This window comes from Eptatretus burgeri, chromosome 18, assembly GCF_056783735.1.
Source record: "Eptatretus burgeri isolate ZD-2024b chromosome 18, Ebu_testis_v1, whole genome shotgun sequence".
NCBI classification, from domain to species: Eukaryota; Metazoa; Chordata; class Myxini; order Myxiniformes; family Myxinidae; genus Eptatretus; species Eptatretus burgeri.
In genome coordinates this window covers 36,253,032-36,278,869 of record NC_140978.1, presented here as the reverse complement: position 1 = coordinate 36,278,869, position 25,838 = coordinate 36,253,032, and the positions used below count along the sequence as shown (strand labels likewise).

The following is a 25,838-nucleotide window of genomic DNA, read 5'->3' as shown; positions in this document are numbered from 1 at the left end:
CAGCAAGTTTCCGGTTTGGAATGATTTTCAATTTTGTTTCACTGCCAGACAGGGAGACAGAGTAAAAAAAAAATGTGCGATCTCACTTCTCTCTGCGCATGTGCGATCGGGACAAATTCAAAGCCAAAGTACTCTTAAACTACAGGTTCATTTTCCGTTTCATGTTCTGATTCATGTTCAAAATACAACATTCAATTGAAATTAAGTTGTTCCTCGATCATAAACTGACATTTACAGACAGACAGACAGACAGACAGACAGACAGACAGAAGTGAACCAATTGCTTACTCTGTTTTTCGCTTTGTGTTCATGGGGTAATAACTGTTGCATTTGCTTCTCTCCAATCCTCTGGTACCTGTCCCGACTCCAAGGAGCTGTGAAAGATGTCTACTAACACCACACTTATCTGCTCCATCACATCCTGCAACACACTAAAGGATGCATATTATCCAGTCCTGGAGCATTATCATCCCTTAATTTGTCTAGCTGTATCTTCACTTCCTCTACTCTTGGAGCTGTTCTAAAAGCCCTTGCTCATCCCTGAGTTAGATGCTCTCTGCTATTGGAAGTTCCCCTGACTGTTCCCATGTAAATGTAGAAGCAAAAAAAACAATTTAATAATCCTGCCATTGTACCCTCATCATATCATCCACCAATTATCCTGTGCCATTCCTCAATGGGTCCACACTCCTCTTAACCCTCCCTTACGTTAAAGTATTCCGATATCCTTTTCATATTCCCGTTTCATATTTACTTTTTAGGCCTGTCGAGATCATTTCTTAATCATTGCATATCATTGCAAAAAAAAGCAAAACAATAATTTTCTATTGAACTGTTATTAGTTCATTACCTCTGCCACCGAAGGTGGACAGAGGTTATGTTTTCACCCCTGTTTCTCTGTCTGTTAGTTACTTGTGAAATCGAGGATCCGCAAGTATATTTGTTAGTCTGGTCTGTTATTCGGTTTGTCTGTTGGGTGGTCGCTAGACTACCCTTAGTGTCAGGTTTTCCGTCTGTCTGTTTGTCTGTATGTAATGGACAGCTCTGGAGGCCAGAGGAGTCAACCGATTTTGATGAAACTTGACTGCTAGGTTCATACCAGGATCTAGTTCTATGCTTTTGAGCACCGTTGCTATGGACGCCACCGTTGCCTTGCAATGGGACTTTGAAATTTTAGAAAAAAATCCGATTTTTTTTTTTCGAAAATCAAAAATCGGCTTCCCGACTTTTATGCGCACTCTAATCAACCTCTGCCAAAAAATTTCAGCTCGATCCGTCAAAAACTGTATGACTAGTATGCAATTATATTACTATCTGCTTTCACCCCAACGTTCGCGTTGGGATTCCCTAATGTAGGGTTAGGGAATCGAACACAAATGATGAATGGACAGTTGCTCGTCATGTTCCTATATGGAACAACGAATGGCAAAAATGCCATCTGATGTGTTCTCTTATCTACATATTTCAAATTTGCCTTAGTCTAGCGACCACCCATGTCGCCTACCGGCTTGTTTGGCTATCTGTCTGTATGTCAATCGCCTACCGGTCACATTTTTACTCCGATCTTCAGAAAACTACACCACTTGGTCGAAGTAGTGACCAGCCTGAAGCCCATTGTTTTTGAGGTCATTATGTCAAAAGGTCAAGGTCACAAATTGTCATTTTACAACCGATTCACTTAATATCTCTCTATATCTATAATAATAAATGTCAATGTGTTTCCGTCAGTCCGTCCGTCAGTCAGTCAGTCAGTCTGTTTGTCTCCGTAACTCCAAAACCATAAATCCTAGTGGTCCTAAACTTTGCATGCATACGAAGGAAACTCCATGGTGGTGCTTGAATGAAAATTGGGTGTTTGGGTTAATTTGAACTCACCTTTTGAAGATCATTTAGGGGGTGCTCATCACGAAAAACCAAAATAAGCCTCACCAAGATGGCATGCCATCTTCGTCAGCCCGCTGTCAGCTTGCAAGAGTCTTAAGCCACCATTTTTTTGGCCTACTCAACAACGCCTTGGTTTGAAACTGGCCGCAATGATTTCTGAACGATAAAGGTTTTGCTTTTTCACTATCCGCACTCATTATCGAATGCCTGATCATCATACCTACGAATTGCTGGATATATGGCAATGCTTATAAACGACTGGAGATGCCAGTGTTCGTGGCTTTATTTCATTTCCGCACATGCCATAAGCTCGAGAATCTCTTAAACTAAGCTGAATTACTCAATTTAAGCTCCAGAATTGAACTCAGCAGCAGTTCCGACTGCTGAAAAAAAGTGTTCATTTGTCTAATTCGGACATATTTGGCATTTCGGTGTCTCTGGGAGGTGTTTAATATTGCTAATCACTTGACAAGCCAGCCGTTCCTTATCACCTGTTTCATTGGAGTGCTTCTTTGAGTGCTTAAGCGCCTAGGCGAGCGCTCTACAATGTTTGCACTGTCACTGAATGCATTATGGGTGACCCTCGTATAAGCCGTGTTCTAATAATGCGTTTTTGATACAGCCCGGATTTAATACCACAACAACAACAACATCACCAACAGCAGCGCCATGTCATTCTGAGCGAGTCATTCACTCACAGTGACCAAAACTATGGCTACAAGTGGCATTGGAGATTAATTTTTTTAACACAAAAAACGCACAACAAGGGGAGCAAGAGACCAGAGGGGCAGGAGAGGGAAGGAAAAAAACAGGGGGGATCAGAGACATGAGGAGATCTGTGGAATAGAGAGGGATGGGGTGGGGGTACACAGGGTAAACAAGATGGACACCACAGGGACTTTCAGGTCCTTGCACTACAGAGAACTTTCAGGTGGGAAAGCAAGGAATTTGAAGGAGGTGGGTTTGTGGTGGATTAGCCAGGGTAGCAAAGATTGTTGTTTTGGCTGGGGGAAGATAAAGGATGGTGAGGAACCGCTGTTTTGAACACCTGGAGGGAAGAATGGGATTGAAGAGAGTGAGGGAGTTTATTCTAAAGGTGGGAAAATAGAGGAATGAAAGAGTGAAGGTGAGCAGCGATTTGTGATTTTGGTAGTTTTACCAGAAGAGGGTTGCTGGCAGACCTTAAGCACCTTGTGGAAATATAGGGGGACATATCGCAGACAGAGCGGGGGGTGAGACTGAAAGGAGATGGTAGAAGACACAAAGACCAGCGATCGGCCTGCGGTGAGAGAGTGAGAGACCCAAAGATTCAGCCTCATCGCAGGAGGTACAGGTTAGGTCAGGTATGGGAGCATGCACTAGAGCAGCGGGTCGCTGCGTCCACTTTCCACCGGTACTCCGGGGGCCTCCGTCTGGCCATCCCCCAGGCAGAAGCCTGGCCCATCCCCATCTCTTTGACATGCCAATCAGCCTGCTGCAACCATGAGGCACATGGTCCGCCCATTGGCCTCCTCCACTCACAAGACTCCCTCGCTGAGAGAATCTGTTGAGCAGGATCAGCGTCAGGAAAATGAGCCACATGTCCATACATCCACAGCTGACGCTCACGGACCATGCAGGTAACAAATCTCATTTGAGTCTCTCTCAGCAACCGCTCGTTGGACACAAAGTCCGACCAGCGATAGCCAAGGATTCTCCGAAGAGACCTGGTACCAAAGGAATACAGTCTCCATCTCAGATCCTTTGTCAGAGTCCAAGTCTCACATCTATAGAGCAAGACTGGAAGCACCAAGGACCTGAAGACTCGGACTTTCGTCCTCCCGCACAGGTACCGGCAGCGCCACACCCCATGATCCAGTGAATTCATGACTCCCCAGGCCCGACCCAGACGTCTATTGACCTCTGACTCGCAGCCAGCAGAGACATGAATATCACTGCCAAGGTAAGTGAATCTCTCCACGACCTCAACATCCTCACCACAAACAGGCACAGCCAGGACAGCAGCATCCAAGATGTCATTGAAAACCTGGATCTTAGTTTTGACCCAGGAAACCCATAATCCCAGTGGCTGCGACTCCTCATTCAGCACCCCGAGGGCCCCGACAATGATATCTAAAGTCTCCGCAAAGGTGACTGCATCATCTGCGAAATCAAGGTCAGAGATCTTGACATTACCAAACGATGCACCGCAGCTTGATATCTCTGACATCCTCCACAGAATCCAGTCCATACAAGTGCTGAAAAGTGTGGGGGCCAGTACACACCCCTGATGAACTCCAGTAACAACTGCAAATAAGTCAGAGATGGTACCACCACATCTCACAGCCCTCTCAGTACCAGAGTATACATCAGATCGATCAGTTTTGGTGGCACCCCACGAAGACCAAGAATCCTCCAGAGGGCATCCCGATTCACTGAATCAAACGCTTTACAGAGCTCAACATAAGCTGAAAGCAGCCCCTGCCAAAACTCTCGTCTGTGTTCGGTGAGGACCCGAAGAGCAAGGATACGGTCAATCGTTGACCTCTTTGGTGTAAAGCCGGACTGCTCTGGACGCTGGTGCTCAAGCAGATGGTGGCGAACCCCATCAAGATGTATTCGAGCAAAGACCTTGCCCGGCACTGAGAGCAGCATCACCTCTCAGTAGTTGTTGCAGTCTTGGCGATCACACTTCCATTTAGAGAGAGGGACAACAAGGGCCCTCTTCCAGTCAGTTGGGATGATGCCTGTGTTCCAGCAGAACACAGAACTTCATGCAACGACACGAGTGCAGCATTTCCACCAGCCTTGAGAAGTTCAGCATGGATACCAAAGATCCCTGGAGCTTAACCCCGTTTCAACCAGTTCACTGCAGCCTGTATTTCCACAAGCGAAGGTGGACCACAATTGATTGGAGGGTCAGCAACAGGAAAATGGTCAAACCGATGATATGTTTGAGCAATGGTTCCTTTGTTTTGCTCAAGACAGATGTTCCCATTGAAATTGACCACTCTGAGTGTGTGGACTCACACGTTGAGTAATCCTTCCCATGAGCACCATGGGGCTTGACAGAGTGATGGTCAGTGAGCGTGACCAGGACACAAACACTCCCTATAGCTTGCCCTATAAAAGGCCTCCCCAAAATGTGGACTGGTGCCAAATGTCAACATGCCACAGATGTCACAAATCTTGAGGGAGCGCGCCATTGGCATGCTGAATGCTGGGACGTCAGTACGGGCCGTTGCAGCACACTTCAATGTCCACCACTCCACCATTAGCCACCTGAGAACGCGCCTCAGAGAGACTGGAAGCACCGTGAACCGCCCACATGCCCGGCAACCACGTGTGACCACCGCCGGTCAGGATCGTCACATGAGGCTGCAACATCTCCGGGATCGACTCCGACCGGCCACGAGGACTGCCAATGAGACTGTCGGGCTGCATAACAGGCGCATTTCAGCCCAGACAGTGCGTAACCGCTTGAGGGAGGCCAACCTCCGAGCCCGCCGACCACACCGGGGACTCGACCTCACTGCAGTCCGGCGTCAGACCCGACTGAACTGGGCCAATGTTCACTTGCGCTGGACCCTCGCACGATGGAGGAGAGTGCTGTTCACCGATGAGTCGCGGTTCCAGCTGTATCGGGCTGATGGCGGACTCCGCGTCTGGCGTCCGGCTGGGGAGCGCTACACTGACGCCAATGTCCTTCGTCGGGTGTCACACGGTGGTGCCAGTGTTATGGTGTGGGCAGGCATATGCCATGGAGAGCGCACTCGGCTTCATTTCATTGAAGGCAACTTGAACGGGCAGCGGTACAGGGACGAGATACTCAGACCCATCGTCGTGCCGTTTGTCCGCCTTCACCATGTGACGTTTCAGCACGACACTGCTCGCCCCCATGTTGCCAGGATCTGCATGGACTTCCTCGGTGAGGAGGACATTGATGTCCTCGACTGGCCTCCATATTCTCCCGACATGTCGCCCTTCGAGCACCTTTGGGACGTTCTTGATCGACGCGTACGACAACGTTACGCAGTCCCACAGAACGTCCGCCAGCTCCGTGTGGCTCTCCAGGAGGAATGGGAAAACATCCCTCAGGCCACCATCGATAATCTGGTGATGTCCATGCGCCGGAGATGCACCGCTCTGCGCGACACCAACGGTGGACACACCCGCTACTGACTGTGTGAACTCTGACAGTGACACCTCGGTTGTGTCGGCTGTTGTAGCGCAAAGACTGTCGCCAGAATTCTCAAGGAACTCTTTGAAATTTAATGCTCAATTGTCATGGATTCTATAACCAAATTGTTGTGAAGATTTAGTATTAATGAGTTCGAGGTAAAATAGTAACAATCGCTTGGTGCGTTTATATTTTTGCGCTTGGTGCGTTTATATTTTTGTTCAGTATATTTGCACTTTTTTTTCGTGTTTGCTGATTTCCAAGCAGATGGCAGATAACCTTGATAAAATGAGAGGGTGAGCAAGAGCAGCAGAGCAGGATTTTAGGACACGTGGGCTGATGCCGTCTGGACAGGTTGCAGAATCTGAGTCGAGGTTTGACAGTAAACTCTCCACCTTGTCAGGAGAAAAGGACACAGAGTCCAGGAACAGCTGGGTGCGACTGTGTAAGGTGGGTACAGAAAGCGATGGGTTTGGGTCACAAGATATGGAAGCAAACGCAGAGTTTAGGCATTCAGCCTTTTCACGTGCATTGTGAGCTGTGCAACCATTTGAGGTAAGGGGCGGGATGGAGGGGGACATACTTCTGAAACAGACTTCGCTGGATGCCACCAGGATTTGGAGGAAGGAGACCGGTTTGAGAGTTCAGACTTGAGATAAGAAAGATGTTGTTTTCTGGCTCTCCTGAGGGTAGACACACTTGTTACTAGCTTTGTGGAAGGAACTGAGATTGCCTTTAGTTAGCCTTGCATGAGGCGAAGGCAAGTTGTTTCAGGATAACTGCCTTGCCCCAAGCTTCAGTGAACCAATGGCGGGAGGAAGGGTAGGACAACTGAAGATGAGATTGGATAAGTGTGTGTGTGTGTGTGTGTGTGTGTGTGTGTGTGTGTGTGTGTGTGTGTGTGTGTGTGTGTGTGTGTGTGTGTGTGTCGCAGACGCGAGAGAGAGAGGGAGATGCATTCTATGAAAGAATTCCCAGGAAGAGTTGATGTCGGAGATAGTAGAGATGGGAGACCAGTCCAGAAGTTTGATGGCTGCTTGAAGTCCCTGCCAGTTGGTCTGAGTGAAATACCAGATTTGACAGCGCTGAAGTAAATGATCAAGTGAAGATGATGATGATCAAGTGAAGAAGAAGTCAAGAAGGTCTCATTCATTGGAGGTGAAATAAAAAGTTTTACATCGGTATGATGGAGGTGAGCGCAGCATTGATATTGAAAGAGAGATTGGACTTCCTAATCTCCATTGAGAACCATTCTTGACAATCATGATAAAATGCGTAAGCGCTTCAACAACAACGAATATCGGTGTTAGCAGAACTGCATGATCTCAGCCTGATGCTATTGAGAAAATGGTGAAGATGCTGACCACATAGATAGAGCATTAGAACCAACAGAACATGCCATTGTCTGGAATGGTCATTCAAGAGAAGGTGAGGAGTTTGTATGGTGACCTAACCAAAGATACCAATGATCCAGTGCCTTTTGCTGCCAGTTACGTGTGGTTCAAGCGCTTCAACTGTTGCAATGCGTTCCACAATCTCAAGTTGACTGGAGAAGCTGCTGCTGCAGATCATTCTGCTGCCGAAAAAAAGTACAGCTGTCTTCAAATCAGTAATTGCGGATGGAGGTTACACACGAAGCCAGGTGTTTAACCTCTGAAACTGGACTTTATTGGAAACTCATACCCAACCACACTTTAATTTCCATCATCTTCATCTCCATCAACTCTGGCTTGAAGCAGTGATTGAGTTTTGAGGTTTCACGGAGGCTGAAGTCATCGAAGCAAGGCAACAGATTGTGGACACGGCCCTGCAAGTGGGATTTTAGGAGGTTGACGAAGATGATATTGAGGATTTGCTTTTCTCACACAGGGAGGAGCTGAGAAATGGAGATGTTCTGGCTCTGGAGGAGGAGCACATCAGCGAGGAATCAGACTCAGGTCCTGAGGAGGTTGTGCCTGTTAAAACCGCCACGAAGAAGGTCATGGCTAACAGTTTCAATTTGATCGATGAAGCCATGGCCATCTTTGATGAACATGATCCCGACTGCACGAGAAGTTCCAAGGTGCAGAGGGAGATGGAGAATATCCTGCAATGTTACAAGGAGGTCAACGAACAGAGAATGAAGGCAGCCACTGAAGTCTCTATTATGAAGTTCTTCAAAAAAAAAAAACAAAAGCCTCCATTTCATCTTCTGAGCCTTCAACCTTAACTGGATAGCCTGCCACACTTGAATAATCCTGCCACAAGCAGTATGTACCGTTTCCAACCCCATTCTTGACAACACTTATTAAAAAGTAATTAATTTTAATGTTTTTATTTGTTATATGTTTTATTTATTCGATTGTTTACTGCTTTTTTGAGGTTTTTAAGTTGGTCGTTAACCTTAAAAGGTTGAAATCGTCCTCGTTTGGAACATAACCCAGATTTTCACATGTTAAATATTTCCCCTTATAACACGTTTTAGGATAACACGGCGTTTCGCGGGAATGTATTCCCCGCGTTATACGAGGGTCTTCTGTATGTAGATCGACTTAAACAACGTTAAGGGGATACTCATCTGCAGTGGAGATTTGGGGGGGTCTGGGTGCTTTGGGGGATCCTGAAGAGTTGTGGCATGCCTTCAATAACACACCGCCCTTGATGTTGCCGATGGATGTCTTGGAACTCACCGGAGGGCGAAGAAGAATTTTGTCTCTCAAGGGACACTGGATACCATTACCCAGAGTCACAGGGCCAGGCTGAATGGCAGAGCTGAGCTGTTCAGGGAGCTGAGGCGTAAAACTGTACGTGCACTGAGGGTGGACAAGGAGGCCTATGTGCGAGGAATCTGTGAGGGGGTCGATCATTACCTGTGATCAAGTGATTCTCGTCCCGCTTACAGGGGAATTTGCGCATTGCGTTCCTCCAAGCCCGTCCCTCGGTGGACTGCAGTGAGAGCAGAGGGTGGTGGGCTCCTGACAGAGAAGTCTGAAGTGAATACCCGCTGGGCCGGTTAATTTGAGCGGCTGTACCAGGCTGATCCATCAGCTGTTGAGTTTGATGTCAGGGGTGTTACTATCCCTATTGCTGACCCTCCAATCAACTGTGGTCCACCTTCGTTTGTGGAAACATAAACTGCGGTGAACCGGTTAAAATGGGGGTAAAGCTTCTGAGATCTGTGGCATCCAAACTGAACTTCTCAAGGCTGGTGGAAATGCGATACTCGGTGTTGTTGCATACAGTTCTGTGCTCTGCCTGGAATACAGGCATCGTCCCAACTGACTGGAAGAGAGGCCTTGTTGGGCCTCTCTGGAAAGGGAAGGTTGATTGCCAAGACTGCGACAATTACCGAGGTGTGGCACTGCTCTCGGTGATGGGCAAGATCTTTGCTCGGATAATTATTGATAGGGTTCAACACCGTATGCTTGAGCACCAGCGTCCAGGGCAATCCAGCTTTACTCCAAATAGGTCAATGATTGACCGTATCCTTGCTCTTTGGGTCCTCACCGAATGCAGACGAGAGTTTCGGCAGGAGCTGCTTGCAGCCTGTATTGATCTCCATAAAGCGTTTGAGTCAGTAAATCGGGATGTCCCCTGGAAGATTTTGGTCTTCGTGGGGTGCCACCAAAACGGATCCATCTAATGTCTGAACTATACTCTGGTACTGAGAGTGCTGTGAGATGTGGTGATACCATCATTGACTTATTTCCAGTTGTTACTGGAGTTCGTCAGGGGTGTGTACTTTTCAGCTCACACTTTTCGTCAGTCCACACTTTTCAGCACTTGTATGGACTGGATTCAAGGGAGGATGTCGGACAGATCAAGCTGCGCTGCATCGTTTCGGAATGCCAATATCTTGATTTAGCTTGACCTTGATCAATATCTTGACCTTGATTTAGCAGATTATGCAGTTAACTTAGCAGAGATTCTGGATATCCTTTTGGGGGCCCTCAAGGTGCTGAATAAGGAGTCGGAGCCACTGGGATTACAGGTTTCCTGGGTCAAAACTAAGATCCAGGCTTTCAATGACATCTTAGATGCTACTGTCCTGTCTGTACCTGCTTGTGGCGAGGATATTTAGGTCACGGAGAGATTCACTTTCCTTGGCAGTGATATTCATGTCTCTGCTGGCTGTGAGCCAGAGGTCAACAGACATCTGGGTCAGGCCTGGGGAGTTATGGATTCACTGGATCACAGCATGTGGCACTGCCGGTACCTGTGCGGGAGGACGAAAGTTCTAGTCTTCAAGTCCTTGGTGCTTCCAGTCTTCCTCTGTGGATGTGAGACTTTGACTCTGACCAAGGATCTGAGACAGAGACTTCATTCCTTTGTTACCAGGTCTCTTCGGAGAACCCTTGGCTATCCCTGGTCGGACTTTGTGTCCAACGAGCGGTTGCTGAGAGCGACTCAAGTGAGATTTGTTACCTGCATAGTCCGTGAGCATCAGCTGCGGCTGTATGGACGTGTGGCTCGTTTTCCTGACGCTGATCCTGCTCACCAGATTCTCTCAGCGAGGGAGCCTCATGAGTGGAGGAGGCCAATGGGCCGACCACGTGCCTCGTGATTGCAGCAGGTTGATCACCATCTCAAAGAGATGGGGATGGGCCAGGTATCTGCCTGGGGGATGGCCAGATGGAGGCCCTTGGAGTCCCGGCGGAAAGTGGACGCAACGACGTGCTGCTCCGGCGCATGCTCCCATACCTGACCTGACCTGACCCAAAAGACCCAGAGTACCCAAAAGTCACCGAGGAACCAAAAGTCCCCGAGGACCCATAAGACCCTGAAGACCCTAAAGTCATCAAGGTCCCAAAAGACCCTGAACACCCAAAAGTCACGAAGGAACCTGAAGAGCCCCCCTAAAAGACCTCGAAGACCCAAAAGGCCTGTAGAACCAAAAGTCACTGAGGACCCGCAAAACCCAGAGGACCAGAAATAACCTGATGACCCAAAAGACTCAATAGATCCTGACGACGCAAAAGACCTTGAAGACCCAAAAAACCCAGAGGACTAAAAGGACCCTGAGGACCCAAAAGACCCCCCCCCCCCAGACTCCTTAGTAAGACCTTAACACCATTTACATTGCTTACACCCTTCACACAGATTAGACAGCTTCGACCCTTGACCATTTCGACCACTTGGACCTTTTTATATTCCACATAACTTTCAAATAAATACAATATCACCAATATTACAAATAGATTTGTGCAAAAGAAATGTTTGCATTATGATTGGTGTAAATCATGACAACACAGCAAATCTGTGACGTCATTCTCTGCAACGACGTATGCAGAGGTGAGCGTAGCGAGCCGATCCACGCTGGTACTGCATATAGAACTGAAAAACACGGGTGGAATGCGGGTGGGTCTTCATCGAGGTGAAGTCCTGGTCATCCCCTGTGAACATGTCTATTAATTCCGTACTTTTTGAACGTGAGTTGGACTGTGAGTTCATCTATTAATTACTTATTATTGGACCTTGATTTTTTTTTTGTATACCTTGTCGAGGCTCGTGTGAGAGCTAACACACAATGCACATCAAGGGGGCATGAGACAAGAGGGGCGGGAGTGGGAAGGACAAAACAGAGGGGAACAGAGACATTAGGAGATCTGTGGAAGGGAGAGGGATGTGACAGGGAACATGGGGAATAGAAGATGGACATCACAGGGACTTTTAGGAAGGAAACCAGGGAATTTGAAGGAGGTGGGCTTGGGTGGATTATCGGGGGTAGAAAAGATCGAGGATTTGGATGGGGGATGATAAGAGATGGTGGTGAACAGCTGTTTTGAAGGCCTGGAGGGAAGAATGCGAATGAATAGAGTGAGGGAGTTTATTCCAAAGGTGGGGAAAAAGAGGAATGAAAGAGTGAAGGTGAGCAGTGATTCATGATTTTGGTAGTTTTACCAGAAGGGGGTTGTTGGCGGACCTTGAGCGCCCTGCGGAAATGTGGTGGGGACAAATCACAGAGAGAGCAGGAAGGGGGGGGGGGCGAGGCTGGAGAGGAGACGGTAGAAGACAGAAAGACCACCAACCAACCTGCGGTGATTGAGTGAGTGGCCCAAAGACTCAGCCTCATTGCGGGAGATGCCAATGATCCGAAATGCCTTGGTTTCTACAGCGTGAAGCCGAGAAAGGTGGGAGGTAGGAGCACCAGCCCAGAGGGGAGAGCAGTACTCCATCAGGCTGCGGACAAAAGCTTTGAAAGTGGTCAGGAGCTCAGGTGGGCTGAGGAAGGACCTTGCACGACGGAGGATTCCCAGTCGGCGACTGGCTTTGGAGGCGAGGTTTGAAATGTGACTTTCCCAGGAAAGGTCATGGCAGATAGTGAGACCCAGAAGCTTGAAAGAAAGGACTTCATCCAGAGGATTGTTGAGAAAGTGGATGGGGTTTTTTCTAAACGGTCCTTTCGGAGAGACATAGTGAGTGTGAGATTTGTCCGGATTGAAAGACATGTTCCACGTGTTGGACCAGTTTGTGATTTTATCCAGATCTGCAGTGAGCGAAGAAGCTGCTGCTTGCCGGTCTGAGGGATGACCGAATGGTACGGCAGAGGGTGGAGTCATCAGCAAAGAGATAAAGAGGATTTTCCAGAGAGTCGGAGAGATCATTGATGAAAACCAGAAAAAGAACAGGACCCAGAACGCTACATTAAGGAACTCCAGCTTGGACAGGAAGGGGAGATGAAAGAACTCCATTTAGGGCCACACGTTGACTGTGACAGGAGAGGAAGTCTGTTAATTGCCTGTGAGCCAGAGGTATCTGTGCAGATTACGTCTGTTAATTGCCTCTTATTACGGACTAATGGATCAAACAGGTCATGGACAAAAAAAAATGGAAACACCAATGTGAAGTCACTTAATCGGGCGTTGGGCCACCATGTGTGACCAGTATGGTCCACATGCGCCATGGCATAGAGTCCACCGGCAACTGGAATTCTGCAGGAGGGATTGGAAGAAAAAAAAAAAACTCAAAAAGGTCTGGACGGGTTCGGATGAAACCGGGTGGACAGGTTTGGTGTGTGACAAGGATGAATTGATTCGATTTTGGTGAAGATCCTGTTGCTATATTTTTTGTGATGAAACTGATACAAATTTTTGTTCCCATTAAATAGCTTTAACCCTTTCATTTTTTGTTAACCTCCGCCATCGAAGATGGATGGAGGTTACTGTTTTCACCCCTTTCTGTTTGCTGTTTGTGAACAGTATTACGGAAAAACTCCTCGACGGATTGCGACGAAACTTGGTGGGGGGTTAAGGTATGGTCCAAGGATCATACCATTAGATTTTGGACTTGGTCCAAAGTCCAATATTGCCGTTTTGAAAAAATATTTGAATTTTTGTTTTTTGCATTTCTACATGTTTTAAGTGATTTCCAACCTCCCCCCCCCCAAAAAAAGAAATTGTTATAGAAAAAAAAGAAAAAAAACCCCCAAATTTTGCAACTTTTTTTTCAACAAAATTTCGATTTTTTTTTTTTTTGCATTTCTACATGTTATAAGTGATTTCCAACAAAAAAAAAACATGCCAAAATTATAATTGCGGCTGATTTTGGAACTTCAGGTGGATATACCCACGTAAAATCAATTTCTGTCTCAATGAATCTAGTTATGACGAATGAATTGAGTATGTAAAAGTTAAAAGTGAAAGGGAAAGTTGCAAACTATAACTCTGTGAGCACTGTTGACGTCAAATTGAATGAATAGGATATCAGGTTCACTTGAGTGACCGAGCAGTATTGGCGGCGGAGGTTTTGCACTCTACCGAGTGCTCCCCCTCTAGTTGTGTATGTAATTCTGTGGTGCCGTACGGTTGCTTTATATCGAGTAAAAGAGGACGTCGTTGAAGACCATTGTCCTGGATCCCAACAGCTGTGTCTTCTTCCAACTTCACAGCCCTCGTCTTCCAGCTGTTGCTCGTCGCGTCGAGCCTTTTCGAATTTCCTCTAACTGCAGGATTTGCTGGGCATTTCTTCGACGGGAAATCTTTGAATGATGTGGTCATTTTAATTTACTTTCCACAGCTTAAAAGTTTGGAACGAGCTCCAGTTTGAGCACACGCAATCGTTTTCATATTTCAAAGCGAATCTGACCGCGTTGTTTTCCCCCAAATCAAACGAAAACGGGTTGATAATTTTATTTTTGGTGTTTTAGAACAACCACACATTGAAGTATATTTTAACATTTAGAATGTAGCACGAGTCTCACAAAAGAAATATCCCTCTTTTGCTCCGATGAGGGGTTAATGCCTGAAACGCGTGCCATAGTATAAAACCTGGAAAGTGGAAAATCCACCTGTCTGTGCATTCGCAGGTGGCATTACAGCAGGAAACAATGATACCTGCTTTACAGGTTGTTGTATAATCTTTCAGTGTGCAGGTGCTTTGTTTCAGCTTTTATGCTTCAAACCTTAAATTTTAAATTCTTCATTGATGATAAGAATTGCAATCTTCTTATTTGATTATTTTTACCTCTGCCACTGAAGGTGGATGGGGGTGATGTTTTCACTCCTTTCTGTGTGTCTGTGAGCAGGATCTCCCAAAAAGTTGTGGACGGATTTGGACAAAATTTGGTGTACAGGTTGGGTGTGTGACAAGGACAAACTGGTTTGATTTTGCTTCACGTCCGGATCCAGATCCTGCCTATCGGTGGGATACAAAATGTAAACTGTTCAGCCTGGTGGAGGTTTGCGCTCTTCCGACTGCTGTTCTTATTATTATTCTTCTTGCTTCTCAATATTTTCTGAAACATTTGGTAAGCACCTCTGGACTCACTTTCTCGTGCACGGATAGGACACCTTTGTAATCGTATTGTCGCTGAAAGGCCCGAGGCAGTTTCTTGGTGGCTTTTGTTGCCGTTTTGCACTAATCTAAGGCTGCAGTTACTCTTAAGAGTGTTTACCATAAAAATGGGATCTGCAGAAGAATTATACCGTGGGAGTACGAGTGTTGTTTTCACCACCCGTTGGCCTCGGCAGGTTGATTGATTCTTGTAAAACGTTACGAGCCATTTTATTGGTTAATAGTCAACTGTCGGCACCATGAGATTTGTATTTCCTGTTGGAAGTAGCTTAATTAAGGCTTCTGTTGTTTGGTTAGTGTTGTATAGTAATTCAGGTTTGAACAGGACAGGTCCACAAAGACGTGTAAATCAATCCCCACGCGATTGTTAGGAGTTAAGAAAATCCAAGTTTACTCGGGCATAGTTTAAGGCCGATTGGGCCCATCTTGAAATCTCCAAAAACTAAACATATTTTTGGTTAATTATCCCTGAATAGTTCCTCCCAATGCACCATCTATTTGGATGTTATATGTCACTATCTGAGGCTACATGCTCCAGCAGGGGGCAGAGCCGGCCTAGGGCAAGGCCTAAAATGTCCCCTCAGTCACAGCGATCGTTTTCATCCGGAATGCTCTCTTAGTCACTGTGAAGATCATATAATTATAAAGGGCATTACTTTCACAGTCTCACGTGTGCACAGAAGGCTGCCATTTATTGCATGAGCTCCCAGCAGTCGATGAAAGGAAAGAGCATTGGTATAGGCTCACTGGAGCTTTGCGTTGACATTCCCATTGTGGGCCCCAATTGGACGCACAAGGAAAGGCGGCCATTTTTCGAGGGGCACGAAGCTTTTACTTAAATACGTGCACAAACAAAATTACCTGCAGCCTGTCCATCCATTCCAGGGTGGGGACGGTGCTGGAATAATTATTAAGTTTTAAGGTTTGCATGACGTTAAAATCATCTCATCGACACGATTAGGTTGCTGAGAAGGCTTGCGTCGTCATGAAAATTGTCTCGTAAACTTCCTGTCTCGACTCGAGCACGGATGGATTGAATGCACTTTTGGTCCGAGGCTTTTTCAAGGCTTGATCGATATGTAAAGAATATAAATGTTTCACCCCTCCACTTCACATGATCTTTCAATGACACCTTTCCCCACCCCCATCGTCCTTCCCCATCATTACCTCCCACCTTTGCTCTGCAAGACAATCCCTTGGAGGATCCATGCGAAAGGTTTTATAGTTTACGTGCAACAAAGTTTCACATCACTGCTATTGGCATGTGACACGAAAACTTTTTCATTGTTTGTTTGTACTTTAACTGATTCCCACTGGATTGTCTTTATTCCACCTCCGTTTAGTACAGCGTCATGTTAATCCTCAGGGATGTCATTATCTGCACCTCCTTTGCAGATTGTTGAGCCAAGAGTACTTTGGATCTCTGCTTGATAAACAAGGTTGAATTGAGTGAGATTGGGTCATTTTATTATGTTGAGTCCGCATCTGGATGAAGATACGTTGTTTCTGGACCTCTGGTGTTTCACAGAACACCTTAATAGTTCTTCATTGAGGTACAACCTGCCTTTGGACGAGGTTTGGGATGAATCCAGAAATGGACAATGGCCAAATGTGTCCATGCCCTGTCCTGATCAGTACACGAGGTATCTTAAAATGTTCCCCGGTGAAATTGTTCCTAAGCAGCCATCTCCAGACACTACCTGTAATTGTCTCCATCATAAGTGAAACATCAACATCTTTTTCTGAGAGACCCATTGCAATTGATGGCCATTGGTATCCCACAACATCTCTTTCATGTGGTTCATCGGGAAGACTTTTTCGTTCATGGAATACTCAAGATGCAGGGGTCAGGATATGATTGAGGAAGGTGAATCCTTTGATGGACACCAGCATTGTCTCTGTATTTTGGAGCATGCATCGTTGTTGTGATGGAAGTAATTTGACAGTGCCCGTATGATTCACATCATCTCAGAAAGACAGGCTATTTGTAATCGAAGTAAAGTTAGCAGCCATAAGGTGTTTTATTTAGTACAGAGTTCTGGGCTCATGGAAGAGCTGACTGACAGAGGGAGAAAGGTCAACAAAGGAGTAAGAGAGTGTGAGGACATCATGACCTACTCTCATTGGAGACAAGTTTGTTGTCTCTGATTTCTCCTTTGTTTTTGTGGTCTTGCTCCCACTTCTATTTCAGCCATCTGCCCCTTAATAGCTCTAATAAGATGCACAGGTGCTTTGAGTAAACCACTTCCTCGTTAATCACCTCTCCATCCCCAAATCCAGGCTTACTGGTCACCACTTCTTGAGTCTTTCTCCACCTGTGTCAGTCCAATGTCCCACTTTCTCTCAGAACTTCAAGGTGGCATCCCGACACAGTCTCGTATTGTCGCACATTCCGATTTGTGGTCTTTCATTCCACCCATTAACTATTCAAGTCCCCACCCCACCCCATGTTTGATTGTTCGTTCTTTGTCCACTTGTGCCCCAGTATTTTACGACTCTATTATCCACTGCCATGGTGGGAATTGGGAAGCAATGTGAATCTGATGTTTCGGGCATTAGCCCTTCGTCTATCCACTGTTTTTTTTCTTTCTGTTTTTTTTTTAAACAGAATCTAAGGCTTGTTGTGGAGTTGCCACAAATACATCCCATGCACATAGACATACAGATGAGGCAAAGAGCCACTGAGCTTGGGAGATTTAACTTCACAGGGCGTTCTGGGTACCAGCGACGTCACAACAATGGCGTCGTCTTCTCACCGCACTCAGTGGGGCATTTCTTAACGAGGAACCTCCTCCTCCCCCTGGATTATTCGAGCTCGATCATTTTAAATGCTGAATGTCAAGCAAGGAAGCAGTAGGCACCATTTTAAAAGTTGTTGGTATGGTATCCATGAGTGTAAGATAGCTGGGTAGAGCACCAGCCCACAGTGGACAAACATAATTCATCGAGCTGCCAACAAATTCTTTGTAAGCTTTGTGAGCTGTGACATGCTGAGTGGTGTTGAGTAAGGGTTTGGCAGTGCCAGAGTTCAGCAAGGTACCAGCAGACAATGGCCTACTCTTTCTGAAAGACACAGTCCCCAACTTCGTTGTGGTAAGTTTCACAAGTTGCCAGCACCCAATGACCTACTCCTTTTGATAGGCACAATGGGTTCTTAAACACCTATAAGGTCATTATGGTAGGCTTGCCAATATATGTACCTGCACACATCTGCCTATTGTTTTCGAAAGGCAAAATGAGTTGTTTAAGTCGATAAGATAGTGCTATAACAGGTGAGACATTCAGCTTATGATGAGCTCTAAAAGGATGGTGCACTCTTGACACAACACCCTTCCTGCAAATCACCTGGATGATGATTAGTAGTGGGATCTCATTCCTTCAGGGATCGAGCAGGCATCTAAAGTACATTTTCAAAATTAATTGGGTATCTACGATCACCAAGGGTAAGCCTTGGTGATCGCAGATACCAGCTACCAGATACCAGATCCTAGATACCAGCTGGTGATGCGATCACCAGCTTCCACGATCCAATGATGGCCATATTCGTTTTGGACAGTCATATGACCTTGACCTTTAACATTTATGGATAGAGTGTAAATTAAGAGAATGTGTCCCCATCTACATTATGTCCATAAAACTCAACATCATGAAAATCGGAGACAAATTATTCGAGTTATGATCAAAAAAAGTGTTTTTTATTAATTAAGTCACAATCCGAAAAATGTAGGTCAAGGAAACTGGTCAAATGTCAGGTGCACAACTTCAGAGCAGGAATACTATTATGATGCAAGGACATATTGGAAGATCAAGTTGTCTTTGAGATTCCGCATTGGCAAAATTGAGTGATGACACAAAATGCATTATTTTATTTTTTTCAGACCGCCGTTTGACCTTGTCCTTTAACCTAGAGGGGTATGATGTAAATCAAGTGTATATACGACTTGATATAGGCTATCTATTGACGGCAATTTCGTTCCGATCGGACAAGCCTGAGTCAAGTTTTGGTGAAAAATGATAAAATGTTTGTAATTAGGCCATGACTTTAAATTAGGTCAAGGTCAAAAAAAAATTACGTTTTTATGCTCATTATTAATGCAAAATTTCATTCTGAAAGTCCCAGCCAGCTCAGAGATACAGTTCAGACATTGGCAGAAAAAAATGGAAAACTAGAAGGGCACTCGGTAGAGCGCATACCTCCGCCAGGCTGAATAGTTTACATTTTGTATCTCACCGAAAGGCCGGATCTGCACCCAGACCTTAACCAAAATCGAATTGGCTTGTTCTTGTTACCTACCCATCTCATCCACCAAGTTTTGTCATAATCCAACTACAATATTTAGAAATGTCATGCCTTATATCGTTTTTGGCCCGATCTCTCAATGGTAATTAATCACGTTTAAAATTGCAGTATCTGGTTTTGGTTCTTCACCAAAATCTAATCAATTTGTCATACACCCAATCTGCACACCAAGTTTCTTCTGATTCCATCCATAACTTTTTGAGATATCCTGCTCACAGACAGTCGGACAGGAGTGAAAACATAACCTCCGTTCACCTTCGGTGGCGGAGGTAAAAAAAAAACCAAAACCTAAATGGTGGTTTAGTACTCTTGAAGGTTGAAGAAACAATGAGGTACCATTAGAAACTGGAGGCATTAAATTGTAGTAGTAAACCCTGCAACAGGTATAAATCTCCCCTTATCCTATACGAGGAGGTTTAATAAGAAGTCTTGTGGCATCGATTAGAAAGAGATACAAGCAATGTCCAACTAACTATACGAATCGTTCTTTCTGCATCTTGCTGGATAATTGAATGTAGCACCTGATGCCTTTATCGGAGTACGTAAAGACATTTCGGTAATTGAAATGCAAAGTGTATTTGAACTTGCAAAGTTTCCATGTAACAATATCAGTGAATTGTCAAATTTCATTCCATGTGGTTAATGTGCAGCATATTCACAACTAATTTCGGCATGAGTTGAGTTTATTGTGTTTAACTTATGATCTTTCTGACCAACACTGTAATGAATTAATAACCAGAGCTCCTGGTAAAATAAATACCAGCTCTCCTATCTCCACCGCCACGGCACCATTACATGGATTTATCTCGGAATGGATTCATCTAATCCAATCGGCTCGGCCCAGTCGTGTGAGATTAAATCTCCGAGATCAATTGAGGTGTCAGCGCAAGGACAGGTGCTTCGTGCTGGAAGATGATGGTACTGTGAGAGAGGTTTGCTTCACCTGGGAGCTGCATGGATTGTGAGTTGTGACGTGGATCTTTTAATCCCAGGGAGCACAGCGTATAGCTTAGATGAGTGGTGTGGGGGCAGATAAAGCATCAGACTAAACCAAGCTTTCTAATTTCCTCCAAATCTATTAGCTCACCTGAATAATGCTGCCAGCTAGTCATCGAATTGCGTTAAGATAAATTACACGTCAAGGTGCTGCTGAAGTGGTCGGCTGCCATCTGTATAAACGGTAGGGATCACACAGATTATTTGGTCGGCCGGTGGATTGCGGAAAGAGTTCAGGTGGAAATCTGAGCAAGGTTTTGGAATTAACCGAGGGAATGGGTATTACAGACAAAATGACATCTCAAGGTGGCAATTGTTGTTATATTGTGGTTTTAGTTTGTCACAGTGGTTTTTCGAACAACTGGATCACCCATTGCCTCATCCCTCCTTCCCCCTTCCGACCCATCCCCCTCTCTCCCTGTTTCTCGAAATCTTATTCCTCATTAAGTGCATTTGGGTGGAAAAGCTAAGGCAATGTCAGCAGATATTTTCATCTTCAACAGAAGGATGAGAAATGGAATAATATCACCCAGGTGTGCAGAAAACCCCACCTATGGCTTCGTAGTCTTGTTTTTTCATTTTCCTTGTGTGTGCGCGCACGCGTGCATGCATCCATCCATACATCGGGACCATACTCTGTGCAGAGCGTTGGTGCTGCCTAAGCAGTCTCCTTGGCTAATGGGTACAATACTGGACGGGTCGCCACTCCGACACAGGCATGCATACAGTGGCCTGCAAAAGTATTCATCCCCTACCAATGATGGCACATTTCGACGAATGACGAATTATGTAGAAACAATTTTCCAAATGAACATTTTGATGAATAAATGAAGAGATCAAACTAAACACTGCTATCATTGAAGGAGGTTACATGTCAGGAATACCTGTAAAAAAAAAAAACATGTACAAATCAAAATTCGCTAGTTGTAAAGGTATTCAGCTCCTTCGGTCAGTACTTGGTGGAAGCACCTTTTGCAGAAATGACTGCTGTGAGTCTTTTTTGTAGGTCTCCACCAGATTTGCACAGTGAGACGGTGAAATCTTTGTCCATTCTTCACGTGAAAACTTCTCGAGTTCTGCCAAGTTTGATGGGGATCGTCGATGGACTGAAATCTTGAAGTCTCGCCATAAAATGTTCAATTGGATTTAAGTCAGCTGGATTCCATTGACTGGGCCACTCAAGAACATTTATTTTCTTCATATTCAGTCACTCCAGCGTGGCTTTAGCTTTGTGCTTCGGATCATTGTCCTGCTAAATTGTGAATGTTCCACCCAGTTTCAGATTCATGGCTGACTTTAGCAAGTTTTCATCAAGGATTCTCCTGTACTTTGCACCGTCCATTGTACCCTTCTATCCCGACAAGCTTGCCAGTCCCTGCTGATGAAAAGCAGCCGACAACATGATGCTGCCACGACCATGCTTGACAGCAGGGGATGGTGTTAACTGAGTGATGTGCAGTGTTAGACTTAATGCTTTGAATTTAGACCAAAAAGTTACAATTTTTATCTCATCTGACCACAAAACTTTTCTCCACATGCCTGCAGTATCATTAAGATGCTTTTTTTTTTATTTTTTACAAACTCCATACGAGCTTTTGGATGTGCCTTTTTCAGTAATGGCTTCTTTCTTACCACCTGTTCATAGAGGTCAGCCTTTTGAAGAGAGCAGGATATTATTGATTGATGAACACTGACCCCCATCTCGGACATAGAGTCTTGCAGATCTTTAGGAGTCATTGTTGGATTTACAGTGACATCCCAAACCATTTCCTGCTTGCCCGGCTGCTGAGTTTGGATGAGCGACCTGATCTGGGTGTTATGATACGTCTTTCACTTCTTATTGATGGATTTCACCACACACAAAGGGATAATGAGTCACTGAAATCTTCTTATAACCCTCTCCTGAACGGTGCTTCTCCACCTCTTTGTCTGACTTCTTTGGAAAGCTCCTTGGTCTTCATGGTTGACCAAGTGAGTTGCACCTTACAACTTCTTAGGTTAGTGGGGTAGCTTAATTTTTAAGCTATACCACTGATTACAAGCAGGTGAAACCTTTTTCACTTGTTATGTATCCCTTCAAACAAATAACTTGCTCCTCAAGTGATTTTTTTTTTGGAATTAGCGTTTTATCCCTTGTAAATCTGTACTTTATGTTCTTTTAAAAGTTACTGGCTTTGTAAGCAGGTCAGAGCGTAAATTCAGGCGCACTCTTGCAGAACCGAGAACATTCTGGCAGAATTTTGAGGCATGGGGTGGGACCAACGCCACCTCCCCAAATGTTTTCACTGGGCGGGGTGTCGGACGAGTGAATAGAAAGGCTGTCCCGAGTTAGCCATCTCAGTTGGGTTCCGGGTCTTCATTGAGATCAGTTGAGGTTTAGTTCCTTATTTTAGAGCAGTGTAGTGGCCAGTTCCTCGTTGATTTCCTCACAATCGTTCATGAGGGAGTCCACTGGTTTTCTGCTGGAGGAGAAGTCCTTGAGCGGGTAGGTCTAATGTCACGACATGGATCATGATCTCTGCTGTAGCGTCTCCTCTGCCTTCCGTCATTTCCCGCAGCATTGTTTGGCTCGTTTAGCGGTGTGGAAGTGAAATTGCATTGGTCATTTACAATTATACATTTACACACTCACAGTTTATATAATTTGCTTAATGTGCCTGCTTTTGTTTTTAAAACTCATATGTTCTGCTATTTCCGATGAACTTCTACATGTACTTGCTTAACACTGAATCTCAAAAGTATTATGCTGCTTGTTTGTACCTCCTCCCCTTTTCTGTCCCTCCTTTCCTCTTAAAACCTGTATAAAAACCATGCTTTGAGGACAAACAAATTAGAAGGGTTGTTCCCTTTTCCGTGTACATGTATTAAATATTTGAGCTCTGTTACATCGATACTGAGTTGGAGATTGGTTTCTTCGACATCTAAGACTGGGGTTTCTTCGACATCTCAGACTGGGGTTTCTTCGACATCAAAGACTGGGGTTTCTTCGACATCAAAGACTGGGGTTTCTTCGACATCTAAGACTGGGGTTTCTTCGACATCAAAGACTGGGGTTTCTTCGACATCTAAGACTGGGGTTTCTTCGACATCTAAGACTGGGGTTTCTTCGACATCTAAGACTGGGGTTTCTTCGACATCTCAGACTGGGGTTTCTTCGACATCAAAGACTGGGGTTTCTTCGACATCTAAGACTGGGGTTTCTTCGACATCTGAGACTGGGTTTCTTCGACATCTCAGACTGGGGTTTCTTCGACATCTAAGACTGGGGTTTCTTCGACATCAAAGACTGGGATTTCTTCGACATCTAAGACTGGGGTTTCTTCGACATCTAAGACTGGGGTTTCTTCGACATCTAAGACTGGGGTTTCTTCGACATCTGAGACTGGGGTTTCTTCGACATCTCAGACTGGGGTTTCTTCGACATCTAAGACTGGGGTTTCTTCGACATCTCAGACTGGGGTTTCTTCGACATCTAAGACTGGGGTTTCTTCGACATCTCAGACTGGGGTTTCTTCGACAGTGGAGTTGTTTCCAGCAGACAAACCATGCGGTTCATGCCTGGGTCGTGGCCAATATTCTTTTGTCTCATGCCACTCTCCATTATCATCTTGCATCGTATGATTGAGGCCTTAAGTTCGACAATTAAGGTTACCGTCAGTTTGATTCTCCCATGGTGTGTATTTCATTTATTATAATTGTTACACCATTTTAATTGTTACCACTCCTTTTCTCTTCCCTCTCAATATTAATACACTTTTTTTAAATTCACCACGTCTCTGTGCATTTGTCCAGACCACTTTTGATTGCCGAGTCCCAAGAGCTGATTTGGTTATAAATCATTTGAGAGGAGATTTGGGTTCAGCGCATAACGCTCCGTTAAATTCACTCTCCCGCTGAGCAGAAGTGACCGCTCACATCTACATATTGAATCGGAACCTCGGTATAGAGAGGTGTCCGGCGCACTGCCTGATCGGCCGCGGGCTTTTCAAATTGAGCTAGATGTAAGATCAAATCGGCCCTTATAGTGTGGCATGAAGGGTAATCCCGCAGGATTTGTGTGCTAAATTGATTTTTTTGCATTTTCAGTTTGATTTGGAGTCGAGATGTTGAAAAATGGTGGGGTTCAAATTTTCCTGTCCCGAGATCTCATTCTGGAGCCCCCTGTCTTCTAGGATTCGCCCCCCCCACCCCAATCCGGGAATGAACTCATGTCTATCTTCCCTGATTGTGAACCAATTTTAGGAATGATGTTTTATTTTAAGGAACTTTTGGAACATGCTAAAGCTCTATTTTTTATCTTTATGTTTCAGGTAAGACATTCTAATCATGTCAAGCAGTGTGTGCATCATCTGCAGTGAGGGTGCTACCCCAAGCAAGAGACTGATAAGGCCTAAGTCACATTTGCTCTATGGTGAGGATACGGCGGCCGTACACCCTCTGAATTGACAGAAACGTGCGGCGGCCGCAGAGTTTCTGCGGTGGCCTCAGGGTGGCCCCATGCCGTTTGGCTATCTTTTACAGGCCGTAGGGGTCGCCATGGAATTATAACGCGGAGTTATAACTTATTTCATTTCTACGTTCGCCGTAGCAATTCGACAAGCTGAAAAAAAAAGAAAAAGAAAAAACCCACTCGTTACCGTCCGTCTGGCCGCACATTCGCCTTAGGGCCCCCTTGCGGTCCCCCTGCGGTCGCCTGCGGGCACCTTGCGTCTGCCTTGAAAATTCTTTGGCCGCCGCAGGAACGCCCTAAGGTCACCGTGCGACATCAAATCAAAGACCGTACGGCACCCCCATGTTTTCGGTCTCCACAATTTCTAAATACGCCGTGCTGCTCCCCGAAAAATAACAACATATGTGACTGCTACATTGTGTGACCGTAGAACTACTGCGGCCGCCGTATAATTGCAAGTGGCCATAGATTTTGTAGACCCCACCGCCGCCGTGGAAAATGTAACTTAGGCCTGAATAACCCAAATGTAATTGAAGATCTAATTGTTTGCTGTTATGAACGATTATCTTTGGGTCAGCTTGATATGAAATAACTTGGTGACCGCTTAGGTAGCTTGAGTGAAGCGGAGCGCAAATCTGTGTGTTATTATACTGAATGTCAGTAATCCATCGTTAACAAGAGCATGGTTGAAATGCTCAGAGGTAAACGAACCTGGCCTGATTCCCCTGCATGTTCCTCTCGAGGGCCTGGGCGACCTTTACTTCCAGTGCAACTGATTCTTCCCACCATAATAGGACAAAAACCACACCAAAGGCGCGGGTGTGTTTGTTCTCATCCTGCAGCTTTTGTCCTAATGATGCTTCAGAACTTCTTCATCGTGTTTTCTTGGACAGCATGGGTGAAAACTTCCTGGAGATAAAACACAAGACTAAAGATGACCCTGTAAGAACTTGGTTATCTGAGTTAGAGAGCACCGGGGATTCTTCTGCTCTTGAAAAGTACTGTCATAGAAAATGTTTGCGTTATGCACAGCACACCTTCGCTCCATTAGATTACAGTAATGCCCAGCTCATTCGCTCTGTTTGTGATGAACAGCTGCTTCTCTCCATTCAAAACACCCTCTCTAATGATGAAGTTACCCTAAATGTGGCTGAGGTGAATCATGCATACTTGTCAATTTTGAAGAGGTGTCAGGTAGAGATTAATGAGCCAGAAAACTCCAGCAAGCATTTGAAAAAACTGATATCTGAATGGCTTCCTAATGTCCACTTCGTCAA

The 25,838-nt window shown here is 45.3% G+C and overlaps 1 pseudogene; it reads left to right on the top strand.

The window, feature by feature from the left end:
* The first annotated feature begins 7,438 nt into the window (after window positions 1–7,438).
* Window positions 7,439–23,875, top strand: LOC147008874 (uncharacterized; annotated as a pseudogene).
* The last annotated feature ends 1,963 nt before the right edge of the window (window positions 23,876–25,838 follow it).